Source organism: Macaca nemestrina, chromosome 11 (assembly GCF_043159975.1).
Source record: "Macaca nemestrina isolate mMacNem1 chromosome 11, mMacNem.hap1, whole genome shotgun sequence".
Lineage (NCBI taxonomy): Eukaryota > Metazoa > Chordata > Mammalia > Primates > Cercopithecidae > Macaca > Macaca nemestrina.
The window spans coordinates 58,406,146-58,424,168 of NC_092135.1; positions in this window are offsets into that span (position 1 = coordinate 58,406,146).

Sequence of the window (18,023 nt, forward strand, 5' to 3'; positions counted from 1 at the left end):
GGCCTGCCTTGCTAGGTTGGGGAAGTTCTCCTGGATATTATCCTGAAGAGTGTTTTCTAACTTGCTTCCATTCTACCCATCACTTTTAGGTACACCAAACAAATGCAGATTTGGTCTTTTCACATAGTCCCATATTTCTTGGAGGCTTTGTTTGTTTCTCTTCACTCTTTTATCTCTAATCTTGTCTTCTCACTTTATTTCATTAATTTGATCTTCAGTTACTGATATGCTTTCTTCCACTTGATTGAATCATCTACTGAATGTTGTGTATGCTTCACAAAGTTCTTGTACTGTGGTTTTCAGCTTCGTCAGGTCATTTAAGCTCTTCTCTACACTGGTTATTCTAGTTAGCCATTCATCTAACCTTTTTTCAAGGTTTTTAGCTTCCTTGCCATGGGTTAGAACATGCTCCTTTAGCTTGGAGAAGTTTGTTACTACCCGCCTTCTAAAGCCTACTTCTGTCAACTCATCAAACTCATTCTCCATCCAGTTTTGTTCCCTTGCTGGCAAGGAATTGTGTTCCTTTGGAGTAGAAGAGGTGTTCTGGTTTTTGGAATTTTCAGCCTTTGTGCTCTGGTTTCTCTCTATCTTTGTGGTTTTATCTACCTTTGGTCTTTGATGTTGGTGGCCTCTGGATGGATTTTTGGTGTGGATGTCTTTTTTGTTGAAGTTGATGCTATTCCTTTCTGTTAGTTTTCCTTCTAACAGACCCCTCAGCTACAGGTCTGTTGGAGTTTGTTGGAGGTCCACTCTAGACCCTGTTTTCCTGGCTATCACCAGTGGAGGCTGCAGAACAGCATATATTGTTGCCTGATCCTTCCTCTGGAAGCTTCTTCCCAGAGGGGCACCCACCTGGATGAGGTGTCTTTTGGCCCCTGCTGGGAGGTGTCTCCCAGTCAGGCTACACAGGGGTCAGGGACCCACTTGAGGAGGCAGTCTGTCCATTATTGGACCTCGAACACCATGCTGGGAGAACCACTGCTCTCTTCAGAGCTGTCAAGCAAGGACATTTAAGTCTGGAGAAGCTGTCTGCTGCCTTTTGTTCAGATATGCCATGCCCCCAGAGTTGGAATCTAGAGAGGCAGTAGGCCTTGCTGAGCTGTGTTGGACTCTGCCCAGTTCGAGCTTGCCTGCTGCTTTGTTTACACTGTGAGCATAGAACCGCCTACTCAAGTCTCAGCAATGTCAGACACCCCTTCTCCCACCAAAATTCAGCATCCCAGGTCGATCTCAGACTGCTGTGCTAGCAGTGAGCAAGGCTCTATGGGCATGGGACCCACTGAGCTGGGCATGAGAGGGAATCTCCTGGTCTGCCAGTTGCAAAGACTGTGGGAAAAGTGTGGTATTTGGATGGAGTGTACTGCTCCTCCAGGTACAGTCACTCATGGCTTCCCTTGGCTAGGAAAGGGAAATCTCCCAACTCCTTGTACTTCCTGGGTGAGGTGATGCCCTGCCCTGCTTCGGTTCACCCTCCATGGGCTGTGCCCACTGTCCAACCAGGCCCAATGAGATGAACCAAGTACCTCAGTTGGAAATGCAGAAATCGCTGATCTTCTGTGTTGATCTCACTGGCAGCTGTAGACTGGAGCTGTTCTTATTTGGCCATCTTGGAAGCAACCTCAACAAAATTATATTTCTAATAAGAAGTAGACAGAGGATTTGAGCTTGGATTTCTCTGATTCCAAAACTCAGGAGTGAATCCAGATTCAGTTACTTGTTGGCCTGAGCCTAGGGCAGGTTACCTAACCTCCCTGAGTTTCCATTTCTTTATGATACCTGTGTTGCAGAGTTATTGTGAAATCAGAAACAATGCATGGGACTTAGTACGGTAGTGCCTGCCACATTGTCAGTGTTTCATTAAAGCTGACAATAACCACGATTACCACTGTTGCCCTTTTGGCACCTATGCTTGCCTGTTACACATGCCTAAGGTCCCTCTCACCTCAGCTGAGACTCTTCCCAACTAGCTGTCAGGGCTCCAAGCATGACACTCTGGCAGGGTTTATTCCTTGGAAGTACTGTCTCCTGCCTTGGTGCAGTGCTTCTCAAGTTTTAACCTGTGCAGGAATCACCTGAGGGTCTTGTTAAAGTAAATACCCTGATTCAGTGGGTCTGGGGAGAAGCCCAAGACTCTGCATTTCTGGCAAGCTCCCAGGCAGTGCCTGCACCATTCTTGGGCTCCCTTTCCCTAGCACATTCTCTTGCTGCTTATCTTGCTCTCCTTTAGCCTAGTCTCATTAACTGAAGGGTTTGTTTTCTGCTATGTGATAATAGAACACTGGATATTAGTGATTTTCCCAGGCAACAAATTTGCTTTTTAACCATTGTTTTCTTTTTTCTTTTCTTTTTTTTTTTTTTTTGAGACAGAGTCTTGCTCTATCACCCGGGCTGGAGTACAGTGGTGCCATCTTAGCTCACTGCAGCCTCTACCTCCCACCTCAGCCTCCTGAGTAGCTGGGACCACAGGCATGTACCACCACACCCAGCTAATTTTTGTAATTTTAGTAGACACGAGGCCTTGTTATGTTGCCCAGGTTGGTCTCAAATGCCTGAGCTCAAAGGATCCTCCCACCTTGGCCTCCCAAGTGCTGGGAGTATGGGCAGGAGCCACCATGCCTGGCCTTTAACCATTGTTTTCTGCAGCTTCTAATTCCCTTTCCTCTACTGCCTCCATGCACATAGGGAAGAGTTCACTGATCATTTGAAAGAGCTGTGAAGAGAGAGTACTATTTATGAGTAAGGACAGATGGGGGTGAGGTTGAGGGTGGGGAGGAAGTTTTTTGATATTGTCAAGTGACATGTCTCAGTGGCCATTTATTTGTGTGGGCCTATTTATCAAGTACATAAAATAATTCACAGTAGCTTCAAATTTTCCAAAAAGTCTAATGAATTCTCTCCTCTTATGAACCTATCTTTTATCTTAAAAGTAGGTTATGAAAGCCAGCACAGTATTTCTGTAGCAAATGTTGATTAACTTTTTTGTGCAATTGAGCTGTTAATAGGCAGTACTGTAGCTTTGGGAAATCAAACAAATATTGACAGAGCCTAGTGAAATGGTGTGGTGATTATTATACCCTTTCTGCCACAGACCAACTGGGGCCCTCCCACGGCAACCCTCAGGCAAACTCTGCCCTTGGGGAGAGATGCAATAATTGACATAATCCTTATTTATTCAAGTTTTTAAAAAAATCAGAAAAATTCATTTTGTTAACGGCAAGTATATATATAGCCCTCTGCACAATGTTATTCATGCTATACCCATTTTTACATATGAGGATATTGTGCCATAGGGTTTAAGTATCTAGATAAGGTCTTGAAGAATTGTTATCTAAGAATAAAATCAATCATGCAGAAATTTCCAGTTTTCTTGATCATTACTTAGAAAAAATATTTTGCAAATGCTAATATTTTATGCATCTATCTTCATTATCATGTGGAAGAGAGATACGCTCTTTCATTTATTGAGTGTGCAAAGCTAGCAATGCTTGCTGGTAAGGAACGTTATATGGAGGTATAAAGGAGCACACTTTAAATGTTTATGCTCAAAAAGGGCTGCCGTTAAAGCTGTTAACTTTCTATAAGTGACACTGTTGATCGCCTACCCAATTACACCCTGCAGCTGCTCCTGTTCTGTGCCCAGCTACCACCTCGATCTTGCTGTCAGACTTTGACAGGCAAGAATGCAAGATAAGAAAATGCCCAATACTGCTTTCCTCCTGTACAGCCAGAGCTTGAGTTTCTACCCAATCTGGTCTTAAGGAACCTGAAAGGCAGCTGGCTGGGGCTGCTGGGAAAGCTCTTCCTTCCAGATAAAGAGACACATGGAGAATGTGTCTTTCTTCTGCGTTTCAGGCTGATTGTGTGAAGATACAATACCCCGGAACCGAGGCAGCCATTTTGTAATCACTAGAGCAAAATGCTGAGGACAAAAATAAAATTCTGAGCAAAGGAGACCAGAAAAGGAAAGGAGTCTGGGTCCTCAGTGGCACTGTGAAGCTCTTGCTTCTGTTGTAGAACTGCCCTTGCTTCCAGACTGGTTGCTCTGTGAAATGATAAATGCCCTTTTGCCCCAGTCACTATCTGTTGGCCCTTCAGTTCCTTGCAACCCAAAGCATCCTACCTGGTGTTCCAACCCTTGAGAAGGGAGCCCCTGGGATTGTGACTGAGTTCTTTCATGACAGAGTAAGCTCTACTCTCTGAACTTTCCCTGAGGTGACAGCACAGCTGTGGTCAACTGCACTTGGAAATAGGCTCTATCTGATGGAAGCTGGACGAATTTGCTTTGCCAGTCCCGATCATCAGCCTGACTCTGCTTCCTCCCTGTGCCAAATTCCTGTGTCATTTGTAACAAAATCTCAGGTTTGGGGTCAGTAGTGGTTTTTAAGCTTTTAGCTTTACAGATAGACAGATGTTTGGACAAGTTTATTTCTCTGAATATGGCCTATAAATTATAGTCTCTTCAGTCATGTGAATGGCATATAATTTAAAGGCAGATTATTAACAGACGGAGCTATTTATGTCCTTTGAAAATGGTGCCATATATAAAAAGGTCTTTTACTTAAAAAGAGAAACTGTTTTCACTGTTACGAGCATTATCGGAAATTGAGCCCAGACCTTCAGACTATACTGTGATGAGAGGGATATGTATTTAGAAAAAAAGTGGCAACTATGAATTTATACAACACTATTTTTGGAAACTTGTAGGAGCCACTTGTAATACATAGAAGGTATATTGAGCTTACCTGTCCACTTTCCTTTTGGTTTTTATAACACCAAAAGTTGCTTTTCAATTTAGACTCATCCTCCTTCACAGAGATAACTTTTGACTTTCTATAATCATATATTATTGCAGTTACTGTTTGTGTATATGAACAGTGAACATTAAAAAAAAAAGTGGAAAATTTTAGAAATTTCTTACCATTTTTGACCTAAAACCTCACTGGCTCAAAGTTTTAAATGTTGAGATAAAAATAATAGCTAACCTCCTTGTTATCTTTTATTTCATTATCATATTTTTCAAAACCTATTTTATGTGCATGTGAGATTTACAAGCAAAATGCATATTCTTCCACATGCATATGAAAAAAATAATAAATTTGGCACAGAAAAACTTCACTTGGATATACTCATTAAATTTAGAAAGTATAAGATCTAAGCCATTAAACAAGCAACAAACATAAACAAAACCACTGAAAAAAGGCAGTGTCACAGAGGATGTTGTATGACAAAAGCTACAAAGATGTCATTCACTTCTGCTCTGAGTGCTTGGTTCTGTGTTGACTCTTCCAAAGATCGAATGAGAAGAAATTCTAAGAGATGGAAGATCAGAGGATGATCAGTCCTTGTCAGTCTGTGGTTTCAGCTCTGCCTAACCATTCTTCTCTCCACCTTTCACCTGTCACCTCTGTTGTCAATGCCGCCCTGTGTCCTGTGAATTTTTGTATTGTTTTCATGATGTGAGACAAGTAAATATTTAATGGAGTCCTTCAAATGTACAAACAAAATGCAAATAAGAAGGTTGATTCTCCCAAGACAGGGATCTTTTCAAGCCATTGAAAGGATTTTTCCCCCCCCAGGGGAGTAGCATGTTCAAAGTTGTGCTTTAGGGAGATTTATCAAGAAACTCTGTGTAGGAAGGAAATGGAGAAGTCTAACTGGGGAAACTGGTTAAAGAATCATGGCAGTGGTTTAGATAAGCTTAAGGTTTTGCTGGTATGGATTAGAGTAGTGTTCAGAAGAAGGGAGAGGAGACAGATACAAAAACATTAAACCTGATGTATGTTAAATATATCTTGCATTCCTCTCCACCTCACTCAAATTTGATCTGCAAGTCCAACCCTGCTTGAATATCCAGGGCAACTTCCAGCCAGAGACTGGAGATGCTCACCCATCTAGTGACACCATCTGCTGGCTATATCCGCAGCCATTCTCACTGCTAGTGCTATGGGTGTGAACACTTGGAGTTCTTAGACAGCCCATCTGTAGCATTTTGCTATGCCCTCCATCTGAAGTTCTTTCCACTTATTGCTGGGGCTGACTCATAATTCTAGAACATGGTTGAGCATTGTCTCCTCTTTGCAGTCTCACATGACACCTCCATGTCACAGAGCTGACTATCTCTTTTGGGTGCATCTGAATCTTACCTGGATTTAGCACTTATCACACAGAATTGCACTTATATTTAAACTCTTTCCACTGTGAGGACGCATAGTGGGTAGTTGGTAAATATTTCTTAAATGGTTAAATTCTGATCACCAAAGATTCATTCTTATTCTTGGACCCTAACTTCCCTGCCTTATGACATGGTTCTTACAACTGACCTGCCTTCACCCCTATGCCTGAATTTCTCTTGTGCTAATTGCTGAGTAACACAATCATATCCAAAGGTTATTGGTCTGTGCTGTCTTACTGCTCCCTTCCTTTAGGATTGTTGGGACCCTGGATGAACTCTGTGCTGGTGTCAGCCCTGCCACTTGTCCACAGACCAACCATGAACCATGTAACCAACCATGTGACAACTCTCAAGTTTCGCCTGCTCTAGATAATTGATGGCTCAACTCCTAGTCCGTCCCTGCCAACCCACTGACTACCTGGTTTATAGCTGGAGTACCCTGCACCCCTTGATCTCATACTTGTTCAGCAGGCTGAACTTCTGCCACCAGCAGCTAGACCTCTTCTTGCCTCTGTTTCTCTCTTCAACCTTGCCTCGCTAGTATATAACTGATGGTGCCCTGAAGCATGTCAATATAGGCTTGATGGATTCCAATGGATTTGGGAACAGCTTGGATTTTAAAGGAAGACAGGCAATTATCAGGGAAGAGCCCCCACCCCCGATATTTATCATGGGTTCTTTTCTATTTCCTAGGCATCTCAGCTGGTTTGAGAAATAAAAGGAAAGAGCACAAGAGAGAGGAATTTAAAGCTGGGTGTCTGGGGAAGACATCACATGTCAACAGGTTCCATGATGCTCTCTGAGCCATAAAACCAGCAAGTTTTTATTAGTGATTTTCAAAAGCGGAAGGAGTGCACGAATAGGGTGTGGGTCACAGAGATCACATACTTCACAAGGTCATAAAATATCACAAAGCAAATGGAGGCAGGGCGAGATCACAGGACCACTGGATGGGGGGAAATTAAAATTGCTAATGAAGGCACACATTGTCATTGATAACATCTTATCAGGAGACAGGGTTTGAGAGCAGACAACCTGTCTGACCAAAATTTATTAGGCGGGAATTTCCTTATCCTAATAAGCCTGGGAGTGCTACAGGAGACCAGGGCTTATTTCATCCCTTTGGCTTCCACAGTAAAAGGTGGTTGCCTTAAGGGGGTTGTCTATAGACCTACCCTCGGGGTGCATTCTCTTTCTCAGGGATGTTCCTTGCTGAGAAAAAGAATTCAGCGGTATTTCCTCTATTTGCTTTTGAAAGAAGAGACATATGGCTCTGTTCCGCCTGGCTCACCGGCGCGGTCAGGCTCCAAGTCTTATCTCCCTTGTTCCCTGAAGATTGCTGTTATCCTGTTCTATTTTCAAGGTGCCCAGATTTCACATTGTTCAAATGCACATGCTCTACAAACAATCTGTGCAGTTAATGCAATCATCACAGGGTCCTGAGGTGACATATATCCTCCTCATCTTACAAAGAAGATGACGGGGTTAAGAGATTGAAGTAAAGACAGGCATAGGAAATCACAAGGGTATTGACTGTGGGGAAGTGATAAGTGTCCATGAAATCTTCACAATTTATGTTCAGAGACTGCAGTAAAGATAGACGTAAGAAATTATGAAAGTATTAATTTGGAGAACTAATAAATGTTCATGAAATCTTCACAATTTATATTCTTCTATCGTGGCTTCGGCCGGTCCCTCTGTTCAGGTCCCTGACTTCCCGTAACAGGCAATTGTGGGACAGGAGTCAAAAGCTAACTGAGGCTAACTGAGTGACCAAGAACATGGAGATGGCATAGAGGAAAGTAAGCCCTAAGAGGAAATATTTTTAGGAAGCAAGAAAATAAATTCAGCTTTTAAGTGTTAATGATGAGTAGTTTTGGATATACCCAGGGGTATTACTAAAATATTGAATGAGGTATAAGATTGCATCAACCAATCAATACAGATGTCAGTGTTAGCTTATATAGGTACTTGTCAGTTCAGGATATATGATGTGGACTGGAGGGAGCTGGCAGAACAAGGTACTGGAAGGTCACAGTGTTCTATAGCCTGGGCTAGGGTCAATAAATGCCAGGTAAACTTCCCATCTGAATGTCAATTGTCTTTTTCCTTGCCCCTCCCTCCAATGGTCAGACTGTGTCTGTATGCCAGTGGGTGGTAGTCTTAACCTTTTTTCACTACCTTCTTAACCTGTAGATAGTTTATCTTAAGATTACCTCCAGACTCCTAGTTGAAGCACTCTGTTACACTCATCCTTGTACCAATTTTTATCACTTTGTAAGAGTATGGCCAGCCCTCTTCCCTTTAGCACAGAAAGCCCCCCCCTTTTTTTAATTATACTTTAAGTTCTAGGGTACATGTGCACAATGTGCAGGTTTGTTACATATGTATACATGTGCCATGTTGGTGTGCTGCACCCATTAACTCGTCATTTACATTAGGTATATCTCCTAATGCCATCCCTCCCCCCTGCCAACAATAGGACCTGGTGTGTGATGATCCCCTTCCTGTGTCCAAGTGATGTCATTGTTCAATTCCCACCTACATATGTATACCTGTGCCATGTTGCTGTGCTGCACCCATCAACTCGTCAGCACCCATCTACTCGTCATTTACATCAGGTATAACTCCCAATGCAATCCCTCCCCCCTCCCCCCTCCCCATGATAGGCCCCGGTGTGTGATGTTCCCCTTCCCAAGTCCAAGTGATCTCATTGTTCAGTTCCCACCTATGAGTGAGAACATGCGGTGTTTGGTTTTCTGTTCTTGTGATAGTTTGCTAAGAATGATGGTTTCCAGCTGCATCCATGTCCCTACAAAGGACACAAACTCATCCTTTTTTATGGCTGCATAGTATTCCATGGTGTATATGTGCCACATTTTCTTAATCCAGTCTGTCACTGGTGGACATTTGGGTTGATTCCAAGTCTTTGCTATTGTGAATAGTGCCGCAATAAACATACGTGTGCATGTGTCTTTATAGCAGCATGATTTATAATCCTTTGGGTATATACCCAGTAATGGGATGGCTGGGTCATATGGTACATCTAGTTCTAGATCCTTGAGGAATCGCCACACTGTCTTCCACAATGGTTGAACTAGTTTACAGTCCCACCAAGAGTGTAAGTGTTCCTATTTCTCCACATCCTCTCCAGCACCTGTTGTTTCCTGATTTTTTAATGATTGCCATTCTAACTGGTGTGAGATGGTATCTCATTGTGGTTTTGCTTTGCATTTCTCTGATGGCCAGTGATGATGAGCATTTTTTCATATGTCTGTTGGCTGTATGAATGTCTTCTTTTAAGAAGTGTCTGTTCATATCCTTTGCCCACGTTTTGATGGGGTTGTTTGTTTTTTCCTGTAAATTTGATCGAGTTCTTTATAGGTTCTGGATATTAGCCCTTTGTCAGATGAGTAGATTGCAAAAAATTTCTCCCATTCTGTAGGTTGCCTGTTCACTCTGATGGTAGTTTCTTTTGCTGTGCAGAAGCTCTTTAGTTTAATTAGATCCCATTTGTCAATACTAGCTTTTGTTGCCGTTGCTTTTGGTATTTTAGACATGAAGTCCTTGCCCATGCCTATGTCCTGAATGGTATTACCTAGGTTTTCTTCTAGGGTGTTTATGGTTTTAGGTCTAACATTTAAGTCTCTAATCCATCTTGAATTAATTTTCATATAAAGAGTAAGGAAAGGATCCAGTTTCAGCTTTCTACTTATGGCTAGCCAATTTTCCCAGCACCATTTATTAAATAGGGAATCCTTTCCCCATTTCTTGTTTTTATCAGGTTTGTCAAAGATCAGATGGCTGTAGATGTGTGGTATTACTTCTGAGGGCTCTGTTCTGTTCCATTGGTCTATATCTCTGTTTTGGTACCAGTACCATGCTGTTTTGGTTCCTGTAGCTTTGTGGTATAGTTTGAAGTCAGGTAGCGTGATGCCTCCAGCTTTGTTTTTGGCTTAGGATTGTCTTGGCAATGTAGAGTCTTTTTTGGTTCCATATGAACTTTGAAGCAGTTTTTTCCAATTCTGTGAAGAAAGTCATTGGTAGCTTAATGGGGATGGCATTGAATCTATAAATTACCTTGGGCAGTATGGCCATTTTCACAATATTGATTCTTCCTATCCATGAGCATGGTATGTTCTTCCATTTGTTTGTGTCCTCTTTTATTTCACTGAGCAGTGGTTTGCAGTTCTCCTTGAAGAGGTCCTTTACATCCCTTGTAAGTTGGATTCCTAGGTATTTTATTCTCTTTGAAGCTATTGTGAATAGGAGTTCATTCATGATTTGGCTCTCTGTTTGTCTGTTACTGGTGTGTAAGAATGCTTGTGATTTTCGCACATTGATTTTGTATCCTGAGACTTTGCTGAAGTTGCTTATCAGCTTAAGGAGATTTTGGGCTGAGACAATGGGGTTTTCTAAATATACAATCATGTCATCTGCAAACAGGGACAATTTGACTTCTTCTTTCCCTAACTGAATACCCTTTATTTCTTTCTCTTGCCTGATTGCCCTAGCCAGAACATCCAACACTATGTTGAATAGGAGTGGTGAGAGAGGGCATCCCTGTCTTGTGCCAGTTTTCAAAGGGAATGCTTCCAGTTTTTGCCCATTCAGTATGATATTGGCTGTGGGTTTGTCATAAATACCTCTTATTATTTTGAGACATGTTGCATCAATACCAAATTTATTGAGAGTTTTTAGCATAAAGGGCTGTTGAATTTTGTTGAAGGCCTTTTCTGCATCTATTGAGATAATCATGTGGTTTTTGTCTTTGGTTCTGTTTATATGCTGGATTACATTTATTGATTTGCATAGGTTGAACTAGCCTTGCATCCCAGGGATGAAGCCCACTCGATCATGGTGGATAAACTTTTTGATGTGCTGCTGGATTTGGTTTGCCAGTATTTTATTGAGGATTTTTGCATCGATGTTCATCAGGGATATTGGTCTAAAATTCTCTTTTTTGTGTGTTTGTCTCTGTCAGGCTTTGGTATTAGGATGATGTTGGCCTCCTAAAATGAGTTAGGGAGGATTCCCTCTTTTTCTATTGATTGGAATAGTTTCAGAAGGAATGGTACCAGCTCCTCCTTGTACCTCTGGTAGAATTCGGCTGTGAATCCATGTGGTCCTGGACTTTTTTTGTTGGTAGGCTATTAATTATTGCCTCAATTTCAAAGCCTGGTATTGTTCTATTCAGGGATTCAACTTCTTCCTGGTTTAGTCTTGGGAGAGTGTAAGTGTCCAGGAAATTATCCATTTCTTCTAGATTTTCTAGTTTATTTGCGTAGACGTGTTTATAGTATTCTCTGATGGTAGTTTGTATTTCTGTGGGGTCAGTGGTGATATTCCCTTTATCATTTTTTATTGTGTCTATTTGATTCTTCTCTCTTTTCTTTTTTATTAGTCTTGGTAGCGGTCTGTCAATTTTGTTGATCTTTTCCAAAAACCAGCTCCTGGTTTTTGGAGGGTTTTGTGTCTCTCTCTCCTTCAGTTCTGCTCTGATCTTAGTTATTTCTTGCCTTCTGCTAGCTTTTGAATGCGTTTGCTCTTGCTTCTCTAGTTCTTTTAATTGTGATGTTAGGGTGTCAATTTTAGATTTTTCCTGCTTTCTCTTGTGGGCATTTAGTGCTATAAATTTCCCTCTACACACTGCTTTAAATGTGTCCCAGAGAATCTGGTATGTTGTATCTTTGTTCTCATTGGTTTCAAAGAACATCTTTATTTCTGCCTTCATTTCGTTATGTACCCAGTAGTCATTCAGGAGCAGGTTGTTCAGTTTCCATGTAGTTGAGCGGTTTTGAGTGAGGTTTCTTAATTGTGGGTTCTAGTTTGATTGCACTTTGGTCTGAGAGACAGTTTGTTAAAATTTCTGTTCTTGTACATTTGCTGAGGAGTGCTTTACTTCCAACTATGTGGTCAATTTTCGAGTAAGTGCAATGTGGTGCTGAAAAGAATGTATATTCAGTTGATTTGGGATGGAGAGTTCTGTAGATGTCTATTAGGTCTGCTTGGTGCAGAGTTGAGTTCAATTCCTGGATATCCTTGTTAACTTTCTGTCTCGTTGATCTGTCTAATGTTGACAGTGGGGCGTTAAAGTCTTCCGTTATTATTGTATGGGAGTCTGAGTCTCTTTGTAAGTCTCTAAGGACTTGCTTTATGAATCTGGGTGCTCCTGTATTGGGTGCATATATATTTAGGATAGTTAGCTCTTCCTGTTAAATTGATCCCTTTACCATTATGTAATGGCCTTCTTTGTCTCTTTTGATCTTTGATGGTTTAAAGTCTGTTTTATCAGAGACTAGGATTGCAACCCCTGCTTTTTATTGTTTTCCATTTGCTTGATAGATCTTCCTCCATCCCTTTATTTTGAGTCTGTGTGTGTCTCTGCATGTGAGATGGGTCTCCTGAATACAGCAAAGTGATGGATCTTGACTCTTTATCCAATCTGCCAGTCTGTGTCTCTTAATTGGACCATTTAGTCCATTTACATTTAAGGTTAATATTATGTGTGAACTTGATCCTGTCATTATGATATTAGTTGGTTATTTTGCTCGCTAGTTGATGCAGTTTCTTCCTAGCATCGATGAACTTTACATTTTGACGTGTTTTTGCAATGGCTGGTACCTGTTGTTCCTTTCCATGTTTAGTGCTTCCTTCAGGATCTCTTGTAGGGCAGGCCTGGTGGTGACAAAATCTCTAAACATTTGTTTGTCTGTAAAGGATTTTATTTCTCCTTCACTTATGAAACTTAGTTTGGCTGGATATGAAATTCTGGGTTGAAAATTCTTTTCTTTAATAATGTCGAATACTGGCCCCCACTCTTCTGGCTTGGAGAGTTTCTGCCGAGAGATCTGCTGTTAGTCTGATGGGCTTCCCTTTGTGGGTAACCCGATCTTTCTCTCTGGCTGCCCTTAACATTTTTTCCTTCATTTCAACTTTGGTGAATCTGACAATTATGTGTCTTGGAGTTGCTCTTCTTGAGGATTATCTTTGTGGCATTCTCTGTATTTCCTGAATTTGAATGTTGGTCTGTCTTACTAGGTTGGGGAAGTTCTCCTGGATGATATCCTGCAGAGTGTTTTCCAACTTGGTTCCATTTTCCCCGTCACTTTCAGGCACACCAATCAGACGTAGATTTGGTCTTTTCACATAATCCCATATTTCTTGGAGGCTTTATTCATTTCTTTTTACTCTTTTTTCTCTACACTTCTCTTCTCACATCATTTCATTCATTTGATCTTCAATTGCTGATACTCTTTCTTCCAGTTGATCGGGTTGGTTACTGAAGCTTGTGCATTTGTCACATAGTTCTTGTGTTATGGTTTTCATCTCTATCAGTTCTTTTAAGGTCTTCTGTGCATTGATTATTCTAGTTATCCATTATCCATTCATCCATTCTGTTTTGAAGGTTTTTAGTTTCTTTGCACTGGTTACGTAGTTCTTCCTTTAGCTCTGAGATGTTTGATAAACTGAAGCCTTCTTCTCTCAACTTGTCAAAGTCATTCTCCATCCAGCTTTGTTCCGTTGCTGGTGATGAGCTACATTCCTTTGGAGGGGGAGATGCGCTCTGATTTTTTTAATTTCCAGCTTTTCTTCACTGCTTTTTCCCCATCTTTGTAGTTTTATCTGCTTTTGGTCTTTGATGATGGTGACAGACTGATGAGGTTTTGGTGTGGGTGTCCTTTCTGTTTGTTAGTTTTCTTTCTAACAGTCAGGACCCTCAGCTGCAGGTCTGTTGGAGTTTGCTTGAGGTCCACTCCAGATCCTGTTTGCCTGGGTATCAGCAGCAGAGGCTGCAGAAGATAGAATATTGCTGAACAGCGAGTGTTTCTGTCTGATTCTTGCTCTGGAATTTTGTCTCAGGGGTGTATCCTGCCATGTGAGGTGTGAGGTGTCAGTCTGCACCTAGTGGGGGATGTCTCCCAGTTAGGATACTCAGGGGTCAGAGACCCACTTGAGCAGGCAGTCTGTCCGTTCTCAGATCTCAGCCTCCATGCTGGGAGATCCACTGCTCTCTTCAAAGCTGTCAGACATGGGTATTTACCTATGCCGAGGTTTCTGCTGCTTTTTGTTCAGCTATGCCCTGTCCCCAGAGGAGGAGTCTACAGAGGCAGGCTGGCCTCCTTGAGCTGTGGTGGGCTCCACCCAATTCGAGCTTCCTGGTGGCATTGTGTACCTACTTAAGCCTCAGCAATGGTGGGCACCCCTCCCCCAACCTTGCTGCCGCTTCGCAGTTAGATCTCAGACTGCTGTGCTAGGAATAAGGGAGGCTCCGTGGGCGTGGGACGCTCTGGGCTACGTGTGGGATGTAATATCCTGGTGTGCCGTTTGCTAAGACCCTTGGTAAAGCACAGTATTAGGGTGGGAGTTACCCGAATTTCCAGGTATTGTGTGTCTCAATTTCCTTTGGCTAGGAAAAGGAATTCCCTTCCCCCTTGAGCTTCCCAGGTGAGGCGATGCCTCACCCTGCTTCAGCTCTCACTGGTTGGGCTGCTCCCATGGACCAGTGCCAGCTGTCTGACACACCCCAGTGAGATGAACCCCGTACCTCAGTTGAAAATGCAGAAATCACCTGTCTTCTGTGTTGCTGACACTGGGAGCTGGAGGCTGGAGCTGTTCCTGTTTGGCCATCTTGGGCACATCCCCCGAAAGCCCTCTTTTATCCTCACGAATGAGAGGACTGACTGCTATGGATTTATGCAAATTCCATTTTTAACCTGCCAGCCAAAGAATAAGAGACAGATTAATTCTTCAGATGTTTTTTAGCTTTTGAATTTTGTATTCCAGGGAGGATGTTTTTGACTTTTTCTTTTTGGCAGATTTGAGGTAGAAATAAAGATAGAAAGTTAATTGTTAGCTCTGGGCATTCAAAGAAGATGAGGATTTTTGCCCACCCTGCTTAGAAGACAAACTTATTGCCTAAGGATTTAACACTAGATTAGTAGCTTCTGATTCAAATTGAAAATATAATAAATGTCGAATAACCAAATTGGTTGCATTAGGGGTCACTCATTAGAGAAGAGAATTAGCACAGCTAATGGGAAAATCTCTTTTAGCAGGGCAAGAAAAAATGCTGGATTCTAGTTTCACTTCTGCTAGAGTCATACTGGGAACTTTGGAGTATGAAACTTTGATTTTCCTTCAGTTCTAGCATTGATCAAGGAGAAATGCAAATTTGCTTCCTCTTTTACCCCACAGGTATGCAGGAGGTTTGTATAGTGGGAAAGCACTAGCTTGTGTACCTATCAGCCTGTCCTTTTAGCTGGTTTAATGGGTATAAGGAGCATTGATAGTGTGGCTGTTTCTCATGCAAGGCAGTCTCTTGCTTATTCGGTTGAGACAGACTGCCCGCTCAGAATCTCTGGGTCTTGACTCTGCCATGAGATTTGCCAAGTGATGACATAAACACCCACTCAAATGTCTGTGAAATGTCTGCCTGTGAGTGTTCCCTTTGATTCATCTCCCACCCCATCCCCTGACACTCATTTCCTGACTGACCTTGCTCCAATTCCAGGAGCAAGCTTCCTGGCCTAAATCCTGGGCCGGTAGAATCAGCCACCTCCTCTGAATGTCCAAAATGCTCCACTTGGCCAGCCTCTCACTCCTAGAGAGGCAGCAAGGAGTTGGAGGTATATCACCTCTTAGTGATCTTCCTAAGAATGCACTTTACCTGGCATTAGATCCAGGATTATCTGGAAGGAATGATATGTTGGCTAGCTACTATATTTATTGAGACAAGTTTAGTGTTTCTCAGTGTTTTGAGATATATTCTTTATGGTTAAAATTGACTTTCATGAGAAAAATCCTACCCATTCTCTGCCTTTAATGACACCTAGGGTTTTCCCTACCTTGGAATATAAATCTTTGCTTCACCTCATTGCCTTTTCAAGCAACTGCATTAACACAATCACCTTTCACCGCCAAATTCCTAAACAGGTGAAATGTATTGGTTATGTTAATTTCTTCATTACCAGTTCTCATATTAAGCCTTTGCAATCTGGTTTTCACTCCTACCAGACAACTGAAATGATTTTTTCCTGGCTTTTATTCTAGTCCTGTGTCATTTTCTCAGTTATTACCCCATCAAATCTCTCGGAAGTACTTGATACTGTTGATTTTCTTTTTCTCCTTAAAAATTTGTCAAAGGCTCTATATAATACTGAATTCTTACTTCATCTCTTTAACTCTTCCTTCACTCCATGGTGACACCGCTTTTCTCCTGTTGATCATCAACCCATGGCTTTTTCCTTTGTTTGTTTTTAATTTTTGTGGGTACATAGTAGGTGTATGTATTTATAGGTTACAAGATGTGTTTTGATACAGGAGTGCAATGCATAATAATCACGCCATGGAGAATGGAGTATCCATCCCCTTAAGCATTTATTCTTTGTGTTACAAGCAATCCAATTACATTCTTTAAGTTATTTTTAAATGTACAATTAAGTTATTTTTGACTAGTCACCTTGTTGTGCTATCAAATACTAGGTCTTATTCATTCTTTCTATTTTTTGTACCCATTAACCAACCCCACTTGTCACAACCCCCCACTACCCTTCCCAGCCCCTGCTAACCTTCCTTCTACTCTCTATCTCCATGAGTTCAATTATTTTGATTTTTGAGCTTCCACAAATAAGTGAGAACGTGTGAAATTTGTCTTTCTGTGCCTGACTCATTTAACTTAACATCATGACCTCCAGGTTCATCCATGTTATTGCAAATGACAGAATCTCATTCTTTTTTATAGCTGAATAGTACTCCATGTATATATCTACCACATTTTCTTTATTCATTCATCTGTTAATGGACACTTAGGTTGCTTCCAAATCTTGGCTACTGTGAACAGGGCTGCAACAAACATGGGAGGGCAGATATCTCTTTAGTGTATGATTTCCTATCTTTTGGGTATATGCTCAACACTGGGATCACTGGATCATATGGTAGCTCTATTTTTAGTTTTTTTGAAGAACCTCCAAACTGTTCTTCGTAGTGGCTGTAATAATTTATGTTTCTACTAACAGTGTATGAGGGTTCCCTTTTCTCCAGTCCTTGCCAGCATCTGTTATTGCCTATCTTTTGGATAAAAGCCATTTTCACTGGGGTGAGATGTAGTTTTGATTTGCATTTCTCTGATGATCAATGATGTTGAGCACCTTCTCATATGCCTGTTTCCAAGGCTTTGGTCTTGACTCTGTGTCCATCCATTCGCAAAATTAAAGTTGTATCAAAATGGTGGTGACTCCCTATAAATGCTTTAAACTCTGGCCTCTCACATAAAACCTTATTTCTTATAGCAAACTACCTACTAGTCATTTCCACTTGGATATCCAGTCTACACCCCAGGTTCTCTGTTGCAGGAAACAAAGTGACTGGGTTTAAATCTGGGATTTAATCAATCACTTATTGGTTGTGAGACTCTAGGGAAAGTGACTTTATATTGCCTTAGTTTCCTCAACTCGAGAATAGGTTGGTGATGGTGATAATAGAGTCTACCTAAGTGGATTTAATAAATAGTATATGGAAAGTTGGTTCAGCACAACACCTGGGTGCCACATTAAGTATTAAAAAATATTATCTACATTTCTGCTTTCTTTTTAACTCTTACATCTAGTAATTCATCAAGTCATTTCTCTTTCTTCTTAGTAATCACTCTAGTTTTTCATGTCTGCTTCATTTCTCTTACTCTTTGAATCAATGTTTACAGGGCCTTAGAGCTACAATGCCAGAACCTCTTTGCTGTGTGTCGTATCACTTATTAGGCTGCTTCATAGCACAAAGTTTTCCCACTATCAATGAATCACATTAGAATTCTTCAACTAGCTTTCCAAGGCTAAGCAGTTGTTCTTGCTTTGGG